The 17,395-nt window shown below is 36.2% G+C and overlaps 1 non-coding gene across 1 annotated transcript; it reads right to left on the bottom strand.

Annotated features, from left to right (window-relative positions):
- Nucleotides 1-8,223: 8,223 nt before the first annotated feature.
- TRNAS-GGA (transfer RNA serine (anticodon GGA)) lies at nucleotides 8,224-8,295 on the bottom strand. The gene has a single exon. It is a non-coding gene; the product is annotated as a tRNA-Ser (tRNA).
- Nucleotides 8,296-17,395: the final 9,100 nt, after the last annotated feature.

Here is a 17,395-nt window from a genome sequence, read left to right as displayed (position 1 = left end):
GGAAGATTCTGATTTCCATAGTTCCCACATTACATTTGGAGAAGGAAATGACAACCCACTCCAGTATTCTTGCCTAGAGAATTCCATGGATGGGGGAACCTGGAAGGCTACAGTCCGTGGGGCTGCAAAGAGTCAGACATGAGACTGAGCCACTAACACACATACACACATACTACATTATTTTTTAAAATGTCAGTTTTCAACAAGAACTTATGAAACATGCAAAGAAATAAGAAATTTGGCCTAGAACATGAAAAAAAAAAAGCAGTCAATAGAAAAGATTCCTTAGGAAGCTCAGATATTGGATTTATTAAAGAAAGACTTCAAATCATCTATTTTAAATATGTTGAAAGAACAAAAAGAAACCATGTTAAAAGGACAAAAGGAAAGTAGGGGAATGATGCCTTGTTTTGAAGGATAGTTTCACTGGATATAGGATTCTTCACTGGCCTTCTTTTTCTTTTAGTGTTTTGAATATCTCATCCCTCAGCTTTCTCACTTTCATGGTTTCTGATAGAAATCAGATGTGAATCATACTGAGGATACCTTGTCTGTGAGGAGCTGTATCTCTCTTGCTGCCTTAAAGAATCCCTATTTGTTTTCTCTTTCAAAAAAATGTGATGTACTGAGGTGTGATTGTCCTTTATTTTATCCTTCTTAGAGCTTGTTGAGCTTTGAGATATATAGATTAATGTTTTTCATTAGATATGGGTAGATTTCTATCATTAGTTCTTCAGATATTCTCTCTGCCTCTTTCTTTCTCTCCTCTCCAGCTGGGACTTTGTCTAGGCAAATGTTAATATGCTTAGTGATATTTTACAGTTTTCTAGGATTATGTTCATTTTTATTCTTTTTATTTACAATTCTTCAGACTAGATAATCTCAACTGACCTGTCTTCAAGTTCACTGATTCTTCTGCCTACTCAAATCTGTTATTGAGTCCTTTCAGTGAAGTTTTCATTTTAGTGCATTTTTGATGTCAATAATAAGTTGTTTATATATATAGCATATATATACATCACATACGTGAGTCTGTCTTGGTGGCTCAGATGGTAAAGAATCTGCCTGGAATGCAGGAGGTCTGGGTTTGATACCTGGGTCAGGAAGATCCCCTGGAGAAGGGAATGGCTACCCATTCCAGTATTCTTGCCTGGATTACCCCATGGACAGAGGAGCCTGGCAGCCTACAGTCCATGGGGTTGCAAAAGAGTCAGACATGACTGAGCAACTAAGCACACACTTCACACACATATTAATCATTTCTATCTCTATATTGGTATTTTCTACTTGGAAAAAAGACAGAAAATATGATCATATCTGTAACGAGTAGAAATTAGTAATCAAAAACATCTCACAAATCTGAGACCAGATTACTTCACTGATTAAAACCACAGAATTATTAAAGAAGAATTAATACCGATACATTCCAAGTTCTTCCACTAAAAATAAAGACAAAGAAATGCATCAAAATTCATTGTATAAGAGTAATATTTCCATGATACTAAAATTAGACAATGATAACACAAAACTACAAGCCAATATTCTTTATAAATATAGACCTAAAAAGTCATTAGCAAAATACTATCATACTGAATATAGTAACATATAAAAAGTATTCTGCACTATGTCAAAGTGGGATTTATTCCAGAATGTAAGATCAGTTTAACACATGAAAATCAATCAAGGTGATATTAATAGAATAAAAGATAAAACCACATGATCATCTCAGTAGACACAGAAGAGGCATTGACACAATCCAGTATCCTTTACTGATAAAAAGTACCTGACAAACTAGACAAAATTTTTCAACCTGATAAAGCATATACAGGAATCCTCCACTTTTTCTAAAGTTTGCTTTGTGACCTTTCACTTTTACTAAGGACCTAGGTTAGTATTTGCTTTCGGTAACCAAAAGAAATCTGAAGAGGATTTTCACTGCTCTGAAAAAAAGAGGACAAGCCAAAAGCAGCACTTGTTTTGCAACAAGCCGTCATACAGGGCATATGCATCTAGGGCATCGAGAGTAGCACTGCCAAGCTCATTCCCTGGGAACTGCACTCATCATCTTAGTATCCAGTACCATAGCTTTAAACTGTGCCTTTCAGCTGTGCTTTGTCTTCATTTTCTTCATGCATCTGTTAGCAAGATGTGTCCTTTGCTAACCGTGTCTTCATTTTACACCATTTGAGCTTACAAAAGCTTTCATAAGAGTGTTCTACTTTCGGATAGCAGGAAGACCTTTGTACAAAACCCCTGCAGATAACATCATACTTAATGGTGAAAGACTGAAAGCTTTCCTATGAAGATCAGAAACAAAATAAGGATGTTTATTCTCACCATTTCTAGTCAACATTGTAGTGGAGGTTTTAGCCAGGGCTAATTTGGCAAGAATGAGAAATAAAAAGCATTCTTTATGCTAAGCGAAGTAAGTCAAGACAGAGAAAGACAAATACCATATGATTTTACTCATATGCAGAATCTAAAACACAAAACAAACAGACTTATAGATAAAGAAGAAACTAGTGGTTGCCAGAGGGGAGATGGGCATGGGGACAGACTAAACAGATGAAGGGATTTAAGACAAACGAATTTCCAGCTATAAAATAAATAAATCACAGGGATATAATGTATACATAGAGAATATAGTCAATAATATTGTAACAACTTTGTATGGCAGGGGATGGTAACTGGACTTATTGTGGTGATTATTTTATAATGTATAAAAATATTGAAAATATTGTATACTTAAAACTAATGTAATATTTTATTCAAGTATAACAATAAAAATAAGTGAAAGACATCAAATATGTTTAAAAAGAAATAAAACCCATCCGGGTTGAAAAAGAAAAAGCAAAACTCTCTTATTTGCAGAGTTTTATATATATATAAAATACTAGTGGACTAAAGGAAGTCCAATAAAAAACAGTTAATAAATTCAGGAAGTTTGAAGAATACTAAATACTATATAACAATTAATTATATATCTCTATTCTAACAGTAAACAATCTGAAAATGACATTGAGAAAACTATTTCATTTATAATAGCATCAAAAATAAAATACTTAGAAATAAATATAACAAAAGAAGTGCAAGACTTGTAAATTGAAAACTACAGAACATCATTAGATGAAATTAAAGAAGACTTAAAATGGAAAGATTTCACATGTTCATGATTGGAAGATTCCCCAAATTGAATTACAGATTAAATGCAAACCCTGTCAAAATCCCAGCTGTCTTTTTGTTTTTTTGCGGAACTTGGCAAGACACTACTAAAATCCATATGAAAATGCAAGAGATGGGGAATAGTTGAAACAACTTTAAAAGGAACAAAAATGGAGGCCTCACATGATCCATTCTAAAATTTAATACAAAATGAAATTAGTCTATGTGAAACTGGAATGAGTGTGTGTATATGTATGTATGTGTGTATATATGTGTGTGTGTGTGAATGGAATAGAACTGAAAATCCAAAAACAAAGCATGTACTGTCAGTGCAGAAGAGACTTTTAACAAGCAGTTTTGAAACAACTAGATATCCAGTAGCAAAAAAAAAAAAAAGAAAGAAAGAAAAAGAAATTGGATTTCTTCTTATATCATATATAAAAAGTAACTCAAAGTCATTACTTAAGTATAAATGCTAAAACTGTCACACTCTTAAAAGAAAACCTAAGTATATCCTCATGTTTTAGATAAGCTAATATTTTCTTAGATACAGCATGTAAATGACAGACAACAACAGAATACATAGATAAATTGAAATTCAGCATTGAAAATGTTTCTGCTTCAAAGGATACTATGAACAAATTAAAAAGACAACACAGACATTGGTAATGACTTTTTAGACACAACCACAAAGGAAAAAACCATGAGAGAAATAATTGACAAGCTGAACTTCCTTAAACATTTCTGTGAAAGACAGTGTTAAGACAAATAAGGCAAATCACAGCCTAGGAGAAAATATTTGCAAAAGATAAAATGTTTCATATAGGATTGTTATCTTAAATATACACCTCTTAAGATTCAATAATTTTAAAAAACTAAGCAGTCCAATTAAAAACTGAGCCAAAAAATGATCCAGGCATCTTATCAAAGAATATATACAGACAGCAAATAAGCATGTGAAAAGATGTTCCCCATTAAATGTTGCTGAGGAAATGCAAATTAAAGCAACAGTGACCTATTACTACACACCTATTAAAATGTCCATTGCAACACTGAAAACACAAAATGCTGATGAGAATGTGGAGCAACAGGAGACCTCATTCTTTGCTGCTGAAAATGCAAAAGTGGTACGTTGAGTTTGGATAGATAGCACTTTTCTGCTTGCCTGTAAAACTGCTATATTTGAAAATAGGTAACCAACCAATAGGTACTTTGCCAACAAAGATGCATCTAGTCAAAGCTATGGTTTTTCCAGGAGTCGTATATGGATGTGAGAGTTGGACTATAAAGAAAGCTGAGCCCAAAGAACTGATGCTCTTGAACTGTGGTGTTGGAGGAGACTCTTGAGAGTCCCTTGGACTGCAAGGAGATCCAACCAGTCAGTCCTTAAGGAAATCAGTCATGAGTATTCATTAGAAGGACAGATGCTGAAGCTGAAACTCCAATACTTTGGCCACCTGATGTGAAAAACTGACTCATTTGAAAAGACCCTGATGCTGGGAAAGACTGAAGGCAAGAGGAGAAGGGGATGACAGAGGATGAGATGGTTGGATGGCCTCACTGACTTGCTCGATATGAGTTTGAGTGAACTCCAGGAGTTGGTGATGCACAGGGAAGCCTAGTGTGCTTCAGTCCATGGGGTCGCAAATAGTCAGACACAACTGAGTGACTGAACTGAACTGAACCAACAAGAACCAGAATATCACAGGGAATGATGTTCAATATTCTGTAAAAACCTAACAATGCTCAATATTCTGTAACGATAAATTGGAAAATAACTTGAAAAAGAATAGATTCATATATATATATAACTGAATCACTTGGCTGTACACCTGAAGCTAACACAACTGTTCTCCAATATAAAATAAAAATTAGAAATAAAACAAACTAAACATAGTCTTACATAACCCAGCAATTACACTCCTTGGTGTTTATCCAAAGGAGTTTAAAACTTCTGTCCACATAAACACATAGATACAAACATTTATATTAGCTGTATCCATAATTGCCATAATGTAAAAGCAATCAAGATGCCTTCAGTAGGTGAATGGATGAATAAACTATGGTATAGCAGTCAATAGAATTTTATTCACCACTAAAAAGAATACACTATCAACCTATGAAAGGACATGCAAGAACCTCAAATGCATATTACTAGGTGAAAGAAATCAATCTGAAAAGAAGTTTATTGTACATCTTATATAATTCCAACTTTATGACATTCTGGAAAAGGTGAAAATACGGAGACAGAAAAAAGATTAGTAGCTTCTATGTGCTAGGGAGAGGGAGGTTTGGGTAGGGCACAAAGGAATGTCTCACAAAGGCAGTGAGACATTTCTGCATAATATTGCAATGGCTGATGCATGCCAAACCAGTACAGCACTAAGAGGGATCCATAATGTGAACGATAGACTTCAGGTGATTATGTGTCAGTGTAGGTTCCTTACCTGTAACTCTGATGGAGGGTATTAATAAACAGCGGAAAATTCTGAAAGAGATGGGAATGCCAGACCACCTGACCTGCCTCTTGAGAAACCTGTATGCAGGTCAGGAAGCAACAGTTAGAACTGGACGTGAAACAAGAGACTGGTTCCAAATAGCAAAAGGAGTACGTCAAGCCTGTATATTCTCACCCTGCTTATTTAACTTCTATGCAGAGTACATCATGAGAAACTCTGGACTGGAAGAAACACAAGCTGGAATCAAGATTGCCGGGAGAAATATCAATAACCTCAGATATGCAGATGACACCACCCTTATCGCAGAAAGTGAAGAGGAACTAAAAAGCCTTTGATGAAAGTGAAAGTGGAGAGTGAAAAAGTTGGCAAAAAGCTCAACATTCAGAAAACGGAGATCATGGCATCCAGTCCCATCACTTCATGGGAAATAGATGGGGAAGCAGTGGAAACAGTGTCAGACTTTATTTTTTGGAGCTCCAAAATCATTGCAGATGGTGACTGCAGCCATCAAATTAAAAGACGCTTACTCCTTGGAAGAAAAGTTATGACCAACGTAGATAGCATATTCAAAAGCAGAGATATTAGTTTGCTGACTAAGGTCCGTCTAGTCAAGGCTATGGTTTTTCCTGTGGTCATGTATGGATGCGAGAGTTGGACTGTGAAGAAGGCTGAGCACCGAAGAATTGATGCTTTTGAACTGTGGTGTTGGAGAAGACTCTTGAGAATCCCTTGGACTGCAAGGAGATCCAACCAGTCCATTCTGAAGGAGATCAGCCCTGGAATTTCTTTGGAGGGAATGATGGTAAAGCTGAAACTCCAGTACTTTGGCCTCCTTATGCGAAGAGTTGACTCATTGGAAAAGACTCTGATGCTGGGAGGGACTGGGGGCAGGAGGAGAAGGGGACGACCGAGGATGAGATGGCTGGATGGCATCACTGACTCGATGGACGTGAGTCTGAGTGAACTCCGGGAGTTGGTGATGGACAGGGAGTCCTGGCATGCTGCGATTCATGGGGTCGCAAAGAGTCGGACATGACTGAGTGACTGAACTGAACTGATGGAAGGTATTAATAATTGTCATGTAATCTATGCATGTGTGGGGGCAGGGAATGTTTGGGAAGGAGCCATACCTTCCTCTCAATCTTGCTATGAACTTAAAACCACTCTTTAAAATGTCATATAAACAGTGCTGCGATGAACATTGGGGTACATGTGTGTCTTTCAATTCTGGTTTCCTCGGTGTGTATGCCCAGCAGTGGGATTCCTGGGTCATATGGCCATTCTATTTGCAATTTTTTAAGGAATCTCCACACTGTTCTCCATAGTGGTTGTACTAGTTTGCATTCCCACCAACAGTGTAGGAGGGTTCCCTTTTCTCCACACCCTGTCCAGCATTTATTGCTTGCAGATTTTTGGATCGCAGCCATTCTGACTGGTGTGAAGTGGTACCTCATGTCCATCAGCAGATGAATGGATAAGAAAGCTGTGGTACATATACACAATGGAGTATTACTCAGCCATTAAAAAGAATACATTTGAATCAGTTCTGATGAGATGGATGAAACTGGAGCCAATTATACAGAGTGAAGTAAGCCAGAAAGAAAAACACCAATACAGTATACTAACACATATATATGGAATTTAGAAAGATGGCAATGATGACCCTGTATGCAAGACAGCAAAAAAGACACAGATGTGTATAGTGGACTTTTGGACTCAGAGGGAGAGGGAGAGGATGGGATGATTTGGGAGAATGGCATTGAAACTTGTGTACTATCATGTAAGAATCGAATCGCCAGTCTATGTCCGATGCAGGATACAGCATGCTTGGGGCTGGTGCACGGGGATGGCCCAGAGGGATGTTGTGGGGAGGGAGGTGGGGGGGGGGTTCATGTTTGGGATCGCATGTACACCCGTGGTGGATTCATGTCAATGTATGGCAAAACCAATACAGTATTGTAAAGTAAAATAAAGTAAAAACAAAAATTTAAAAAATAAATAAATAAATAAAATGTCATAGAGATGATTTTTTAAAAAGACAACACAGAGAATGGGAAAAAATACTTGCAAATCATTTATCTGATAAGAATCTAGTATTCAGAATATAAAACTGTTACTACTCAAGTATTTTTTAAAAACCACACAATTAGTGAAAGGAGAGGGGCTTCCCTGGTGGCTCAGATGGTAAAGAATCTGCATGCAATGAAGGAGACCCGGGTTCAGTCCCTGGGTCAGGAAGATCCCCTGGAGAAGGGAATGGCTACCCACTGCAGTATTCTTACCTGGAGAATTCCATGAACATAGGAGCCTGGTGGGCTACAGTCCATGGGGGTAGGAAAGAAGGATTTTTTACAGACATTTCTCCAAAGTAGGTACATGGCCAAGAAGCACATGAAAAAATGTTCAATGTCATTAAGCATCAGGGAAATTCAAATCAAAATTAAGATAATCCAACAGCATGAAAAGAAAGTGAAAGTGAGGTCACCCAGTCATGTCTGATTCTTTGCGAACCCATGGACTGTAGCCTACCAGGCTCCTCCCTCCATGGGATTCTCCAGGCATGAGTACTGGAGTGGGTTGCCATTTCCTTCTCCAGGGGACCTTCTCCACCCAGGGATCGAACCCGGGTCTCCTGCATTCCAGGCAGACACTTTAACCTCTGAGCTACCGGGGAAGTCCAACAGCATGGTGGTAATCAAAAAAGTTGGACAGTAAGTGATGGCAAGGATGTGGAGAAATTGTAACCCTCATACATTATTGGTAGTAATATAAAATGATGTAACCACTTTAGAAAATAGTTTGGCAGTTAAATATAGGGTTACTATTTGATCCAACAGTTCCATTTCTTGGCATATACTCAAGAGAATTGAAAATATATATCTACAGGTAAGCTTGTACACAAACATTTATAGCAGCTTTAAAAGAGCCAGATAATAGAAACAACCCAAATATTCATCCCTGGTGATTTCATAAGTAAACTGTGATATGTCTAGTCAATGGAGCATTTTTCAGCTGTAAAATGAATGACATACTGACTCATGCTACAAGGATGAACCTTGAAAACTTTGTGATAAGGGAAAGAAACCAGATGTAAAAGGCTCTATATTATATGAATTGATTTATGTAAAATATTCAGATACTGTAGGCAAATCTGTAGATAAAGAAAAGTAATTAGCAGTTACCAAGGGCTGGAAGGGGAAGTGAGAAGTAACTGCTATTAGATTTGGGGTTTCTTTGGGGGCTGATGAAAATATTTTAGGATTAGCTAGTGATGATGTTACACAATCTTGTGAACATATGAAAATATAACTGGTATATTCTAAAGTGGTAAATTCTGTTGTGTGAATTAGATCTTCATAAAAAAGAGTTTCTTACCACCTGCATCTCCTTATCCCCCCGCCCGCCCCACCAATGATTATAGTCATGTTGAAGGTAAAGGATGACTCAGTGTCAGATTTATGCTGACAGTAAAGGAACACTTCTAACGTCCTCTGCACCCATATCAAGCCTTTAGTTAGCCTATGTTCAGTGATCCTATTGCAGCCTCTCCTAGCCCTCATACATCAACATTTTATACAGCTAAATCCATGTTATTAACACTGCTGATAAGCTAGAAAGAAAAGTTTAAATGGCAAGAAAATAAGTTGTGTGTGGGAGAAGGCAATGGCAACCCACTCCAGTACTCCTGCCTGGAGAATCCCGGGGACGGCGGAGCCTGCTGGGCTGCCGTCTATGGGGTCGAACAGAGTCGCACACAGTCGCACACAACTGAAGCGACTTAGCAGCAGCAGCATGTTGTATGTGAGAAGAAACTATTGGAATCTTCCCTAAAACTAGTCTGATGATACCACTGATGGTTTGTGAGCCGCCATAGGCTTCCTATTACCTTCAGAAAAGAGTCCACAATCCTTAGTCTCCTTTGCAAGGGCTCTGCACTTCTAGCCCAACTTCCTAGAATCAGACACTAAAGTCTAAACTCTACTTACATTGAATCTCTCACTGTTCTCTGAACATAATTTAGAGTTTTCATATTCAGAACCTTTATACATACTTTTGCTTCAAACTGGAAAGTAGGATGTCTTTGGTTGATTTGCCTTAGAGTGGTTTTATAGGGTTCTTTTCTTAAAACACAAGTTAATGGCTCCATGATCACTATTTGTAACTCAAACAATGAACTGTAGGTCTGTTTCCTCTGATAAAACATGATCCATCAGACATATAATACCATCATTCTAAATATTAATTGTGTTAAAAATTATCAAAAATTTCAGAATAAGACAAAATAAGACTTCTTTCAATGTTACATTAGAGCTTTGTTTATCTCAGGGAATGGAGCTTTGTTTAGTTGACTTTTAAGGCCTTAGTCTGCTCTGCTGATTAAGGCCCAGACTCTCTGTTTCTTATTAATTATAGATTTTTATTTGGTAGAGATACAAATGAATTCTTCCTCATAGAAGAGTTAACCACAAATTTAACTGTTTTACTGACTATTGAAAGTTACATTGTTTTGTGTCTAACTCAACAACTTTATTCTGACTTTCTTTCCTCATTTCCTATAAATAGAAAGTCTTAAAATACTCTTTGAATCATCCTGCTGGTTTTCATATTAGTGAGTTCAGTACATACACATACACTGTATTTGTAGAAGTATGGTACTTCCTGTTAATGTTTTACAGTCTTACATTAAATACCAATCCAAGTTGCTCAGTTTTAATAAGTCTTCCCAGATTGTGTCTTAATTAATTTTTTAACTCCCAAAGAATTTATAGGGGAGAAAAAAATCCATATTTACAGAAAAAAAAATTAGACTTGTACATTTCAAAGCAACCTACTTTCTTATAGCCCAGTACGTTAAGCATGGGTGATAAGCACAGAGCCTCGCAGGCACGTGCCCCTTTCTGCATCTGTTTCTGCAGAGTAATGTAACTTCTATGTCCTATTTTCACTCCTATGTCCTATTTTCACCGGCTGGCAGATCCTTGAAGAGATATTATTTATGAAGTGGAGAAATAAAGAACTCCTATTCAAATAATGAAATAGCAAATCTGATGGACAGAATTCATGAGGAATTCTTTTTTTTTTCAGATTTTATTTTATTTTATCTTTTTCTTTACAATATTGTATTGGTTTTGCTATATATCAACATGAATCTGCCGCGGGTGTACACGTGTTCCCAATCCTGAACCCCCTTTCCCACCTCCCTACCCATACCATCACTCTGGGTCATCCCAGTGCACCAGCCCCAAGCATCCTGTATCCTGCATCGAACCTAGACTGGCGATTCTTGACATTCATTTGCTTTAATTGAATGCCTAATCATGACTCCCAGATGTTAGACTTTTTTTTTTTTTTAATGTGGGCATGTAATATGTAAACTTTTGGTCTTTCTTTTTCTTGTGGAGATTTAAATTATTATTCATTTTGGGATTCCCTTTAAGCTGTGCTGTGCCCTCAGTCTACATTTTTTACCCAACAAACGTTAACAGAGATGCTTTTGAATGAAATTTATTCACTAATATTGAAAAATGCTAAAATAATAGCAGAATAAAAATTCAGCTTGAATTTTGGTATAACATTTATAATGGTTACCCATGAAAGTTTTCTTTTAATTAATAAGAAGTGAAAAGAAAAAAGCATGCTTCAAATATAATGTATGGAAATTGAAAGATGACAGACAAGATATGTGTGGGTTTGAAGAAAAGTTATAGAGCAAGGTCTCATCCTTGGCTTATTACCTTTGGTACAGTAATTTGACTTGTTCCTGATAACTCATTTATTTTATAAATTCTTCTGTTTCTAGAATTACCTGGATTTGAAACATTGTCTTATATAACATTTTTCTAAACACTAATAATAACATATTTTTTAAGTTTTCTTTTGAGCTTTTTAGGTTTGCTTGGGTTTTATTTTTGTATTTTATTTAGGCATAAAATCTGAATTAAATAAATATACTGAAGATGGAAAATTAAAATTCTTTATGGAAAGTAATTGCTATTTATATGCTACAATGTAAGTAATAAATAAGAGAACAATTCTATTTTAAGTGAATTAGCATGGTTTTGAAAACTTTGGGGGAAAATGATCTTCAGTTCTCGCTTTAATTCAGACAAGAAGCAAGGGATTTTATGTATAACAGATTTTTCAATATGCTTAATTGCTACAAAATTCCTTTTGTTTCCCTAATGAATTACTTCCTGTTATGACTCTCCAAAGGACAATCATTTATTACACCTGAGCCTTCCTGGTCCCACTTGTACCACATGCTGCTTAATAATTTGCCATGATTTAGGAAGGTTGCCATAACCACTCAGTTAAACAATGGTTTTGAATGCAACCTACCGCATGAGGCACATCCTTAGTACACATTTAGAACTGTCTTGTTAATTCGAAGGAATCTAGCAACCTCTGTGTTCTGAGTATGTAACAGACAGCAGACAAGCTGTCCAGGAGAACTAAAGGTAAGAGTATGTAACAGACAGCAGACAAGCTGTCCAGGAGAACTAAAGGTAGCCGCTCATTTTCTGTGGTCCAGCTAGGCAGATGTGGTGGTGTTGTAGAGGAGAAACAGAGTCATGGAGAGAAAGTATAAGACTAAAATTCAGGAAACTGGATTTCTAATTCTGGCTCTAATAGTTTATATTTAGTTTTTGATCCTTGGGTAATGATATTCCGAGCTTCCATTTCTTCTTCAGTGTAGAATGTGAGCTATAGCTGATCATTTCTTTGACATTTCCCTAAGCAATGGCACACTTCTATGTAAGTTATATTAAAGGTAGAAAATATTTTGTAAAATATTACCAGAGTATTTATGAAACTTCTTAGAGGCTTATTTCCATCCTGAAGCAATGTGATGAAAAATCCAACATCATAAGACAGGATAACTAACTTTCAACTGCAACTGTCAAAAATTTAATTAGTTCTGGGCCAAAGATATAGAATTGCCAGACGATGTACTTTAATTAACTGTAGCGTTATGGCAGAACTTCTATAGGGATAATAGACACATGTCATATGTCCAGATAATGAAATCTGAAGGATGAAGGAAATATGAATGAGCTATGAGGATAAATTTTACACAGCTCCCAATTATGTATTGAATTAGTCCTTTATTTTTAAGGTTTGAGGTAAGCCCCATGTAGTAATTTTTTTTTAAGACTGAAAAGTCAGTAGAATATATTCAGTAAAAGGTTGTTGTTGTTCAGTTGCTCAGTGGTGTACAGCTCTTTGTGACCCCATGAACTGTAGCACACCAGGCTTCCCATCCCTCACCATCTCCCAGAATTCACCCAGGTTCATGTCCATTGAATCAGTGATGCCATCCAACCATCCGTCCTCTGCCTCCCTCTTCTCCTTTTACCTTCAGTCTTTACAAAGGACTATAAAAGGTATAGTCCTCTAAATAGATGAATTTTCTTGGTACATAATTAGAACAGATTTAAAACAAATACTGACTTTTAGCTTTTTTTTTTTTTACTATACCATTTCAATAATAATCTATTGCAATGTGTGGTGTATAATATTATCATTCTTTACCTTCATTTGTTGTTATTCATTTGCTAAGTTGTGTCTGACTCTTTGCAGCCCTATGGACTATAGCATGACAGTGTCCCCTGTCCTTCACTGTCTCCCGAAGTTTGCTCAAATTCATATCCATTGAGTGAATGATGTTATCTAACCATTTCATCCTCTGCCATTCCCTTTTCCTTTTGCCTTTAACCTTTCCAAGCATCAGCGTCTTTTCCAGTGAGTTGACTCTTCACATCAGGTGGCTGAAATATTGGAGCTTCAGCTTCAGCATCAATCTTTCAAATGAATCTTTCAAATGAATATTCAAGGTTTATTTCCTTTAGAATTTACTGGTTTGATCTCCTTGCTATCCAGGGGGACTCTCAAGAGTCTTCTCCAGCACCACATTTTGAAAGCATCAGTTCTTTGGCATTCAGCCTTCTTAATGATCCTGTTCTCAAATTTTACATGATGACTGGAAAAGTCATAGCTTTGCCTATACATACCTTTGTCGGCAAAGTGATGTCTCTGCTTTTTAATATGCTCTCTAGGTTTGTCATAGCTTTTCTCCCAAGGAGTGGGCATCTTTTAATTTCATGGCTACAGTCACCATCTGCAGTGATTTTGGAGTCCAGGAAAATAAAATCTGTCACTGCTTCTGTTTTTTCCCTTTCTATTTACCATCAAGTGATGGGACCAGATGGGACTAGATGCCATGATCTTAGGTTTTTTTTTTTCTTTCTTTTTTTTTTTAATGTTGAGTTTTAAGCCATGAAAGTGAAAGTGTTAGTCAGTCAGTCATGTACAACTCTTTCAGAGTGGAAGCAGTGACAGATTTTATTTTCTCGGGCTCCAAAATCACTGTGGATGGTGACTGCAGCGATGAAATTAAAGGACACTGGAAGAAAAGCTATGACAAAAGCCCCTTGGGAGAAAAGCTGTGACAAACCTAAACAGTGTATTAAAAAGCAGAGACATTACTTTGCCAGCAAAGGTCTGTATAATCAAAGCTGTGGTTGTTCCAGTAGTCATGTATGGATGTGAGAGCTGAATCATAAAGAAGGCTGAGTGCCAAAGAATTGATTCTTTTGAATTGTGGTGCAGGAGAAGACTCTTGAGTTTCAAGCCATGGTATGCTTAAATAAAGTAAATAAGTATTAATTTACATTGACTATAATGTCTATGGCAATATGACTGTATAGTTAGTTCTCTTTGCATGATACCTTGCAGTGCTTCCTAATGCTGTACAAAGGCCATAAATTCAGGGGCTGGCCTATCTAGTTTCTTTTCAAATAATTTCTGACTGATAATAGACAAACCAGTTCGAGTCTCTGAGACATTTTCCCCATTTATAAAAATAGACATAATAATATTACCCTGGAACTTTTCAGTGTGTTATAAAATAGTGACATTTATTTTCATGGTAGTATCTATGAACATTCATTCAAGTCAATAATTATTCCCATTTCCCCAGACATTAAGAGCAAGAGAAGCACTTGACAATTTGATCAGGAATAGGAAAGAAGATGGAGGACGACTGGAAGGAAAAGTGCTCAAAATATGACATGTGCAGCTCATCTCTTAAAAAAAAAAAACACTGCTAATGACTATCTCACAGCACTGGTGAGCACTGAGATACTGTCTTAAATGCTTTAAGTTTTTTTCTTTATAATTTCTAAAATAGAAATAGCTTATTTTACTTGATATAAAAGATACCTGCCATTATAATTTTGATGTATATTTTTAAAGACTTTCTATGCCTAAAGAGAAAAAATTCCCCATAGCATGGAATTCTGTATGTAAAGTACTTTTAAATCTGATTTTTAAAATTGTTAATTAATTTTTTTGGAGTATAGTTGATTGACAATGTTAGTTTCAGGTGTACGACAATGCTAATCAGTTTAGATAGATAGATAGATAGATAGATAGATAGATAGATAAAAGATTATTTTCCCATTTAGACCATTACACAATATTGAGTAGAGTTTTCTGTGCTATACAGTAGGTTCTTATTATTATTTATCTGTTTTATATATGGTAGTGTGTATATGTCAGTCCTAATCTTCCAATTTATCCCTCCCTACCCTTTCCCCCTTGGTAATCATAAGTTTGTTTTCTGCATCTGTGATTCAGTGAAATCTGTTACCTAAGTTTTTTACCTAATAGTATCAATTGAAGGACTTCTTTGTCAAATACAGATTTACTACATATTTTGAATGGTTGAACAGTCTTCCATTATATGAATATATTACAGTTTATCTAAGCAATTCCAAATTATTTGATGTTATCTTGCTTATAAGAGTGAAAAATTGGAGGCCATAATCGACTTTCCCATACACAAATACTTATGCAACTGTCTGAGTGCTTCCTCAAGATAAATTAGTCAGCAGATATGCCCTGTTTTCAGATTTGACATATTGTTCTGAAAGTTAGTGTGTTATTTACCTGTTTTCCTATAGTTTCCCTTGGTGAGAAATTCAAACGCACTGGGATGGCTTGCCTGTGCTCTTAATATCTGGATCTAAGCGAGAAGACTAGAAATCTAAGGGCTGCAATCATATGAAGGCTTAGCTGTCTGGTAGTTGATGCTAAGGCAATGGCTGAGTGCCTGGGATCCAGGAGAAAGCATGTGGAGAAAGAGACAGAAAAAAATAGGTAAAACTGTATTGCATTTTATGACCTAGCCTTGGAAGTCACACAGTATCACTTCTGCCACATTCTGTTAGTTGTGAAGCAGTTACAAAGGTCACAAGTGTTCAAGGGGAGGGGGACATAGACCCCACATTGTGCAATGGAGGAGAGTTGATATTGCATTGATAGGAAAAATGTGGCATGCCTTACGTATTTGTACTGCTCTCTTTGAAAGCAGTATCTGCCCTAGCCAATATGAGGACTCAATATATATTTTGATTAATATCTTTGCCTATCCAGTGATATAACAATAGTATTTCACGATCATTTTAGTTTGTTTTATGATTAAATATCTAACATTGTTTTACAAGCTATTTATCATTCATATTTTTGTCATTTGACATAATCTTTACGTTTCTATGGATGTATTCATTTTTTAATAATGATTTTAAAACATCTTCATATTTTGTTGAAAACATTTTTCTAGTGTGTCTTTTTTTACTGCTTTTTTGCATTATTCACTCTTTGTCTTTATGTCAGTCACTCAGTTGTGTCCGACTCTCTGCAGCCCCATGGACTGCAAACCATCAGGCTCCTCTGTCCATGGAGTCCTCCAGGCAAGAATACTGGAGTGGTTTGCCGTTTCTTTCTCCTATTCACTTTTTATAAACTTTTAAATATCTTTTCTATCTTATATGCCATGCTTAGATATACCTTCTTTACCTCAGAACTATAAAAACAAATTTTAACTTGTATTCTAATATACTAGTTTTATAAGTTTGGCAAAATAAATTATATATAGATTAATAAGAGGATCTAACATTTTACAGGTTTTTAGCTATTCATTTTTGCTTGTTGCAATCATCAAAATAGCAATACATTTTTAAAAATAGTAATATCGAAAGAAAATGGAGAAGGAATCCAATACTGATCATTTTCTGTTGAATAATCTACACATGGAAATGTTACATTTATCATATATTAACTCCCATATATACTTGAACTGCCATAATTCAGTATCACATTACTTAAATCATTACAGTTAAAAAAAATTTAATATCTGGAAATCTCCCTTTCTCTAATGTAATCCATGAGGAGCTGATAAAATACATGATCTCTAACTCTGCTTCCTCCCTGGTGATATTATTCAGGCTCGTGACTTTAAGCGCTTTCTGTAATGGTACCTTCCTTTCTCATATCTCCAGTACAGACCTCTGCTGTGAAAGCCAAACCCAGTTACTGCCTAGGAAGTTGATCAGCCCTTTTGTTCAACAAATCATAACTAAACCCATGAATTTTTTTTCCTCTGTAGATCTTCTCTTCTCCCAGTCTTTTCCATCCTAATAAATGGCATTCATTATGCCGGCTACTCAGGTAGTGTGAAAGGCAGACTTGGTGTTGTGCTGGCCAATCATCAGTCATTATATCAGTAGAAATGGTTGAATTCTTCTAACATATATATTAAAATAGGAAACGTGACTTTAGGAGGACAAGTTAAATCTACACTGAATGTAGAGTGTCAAAAGGTGTGCCTCATTTAGCAGGTGAACACAGGGTGCTAAATGGGGAGCCAAGGGTCCTTGGTCCTACAGAGTATTTTAGGAGTTTACTTTTGTATTTATAGTTGGGGAGATGGT

The sequence above is a fragment of the Budorcas taxicolor genome, chromosome 2, assembly GCF_023091745.1.
Source record: "Budorcas taxicolor isolate Tak-1 chromosome 2, Takin1.1, whole genome shotgun sequence".
NCBI lineage: Eukaryota > Metazoa > Chordata > Mammalia > Artiodactyla > Bovidae > Budorcas > Budorcas taxicolor.
Note: the sequence above shows the minus strand (reverse complement) of the source record. Positions and strands in the feature narration are given on the sequence as shown.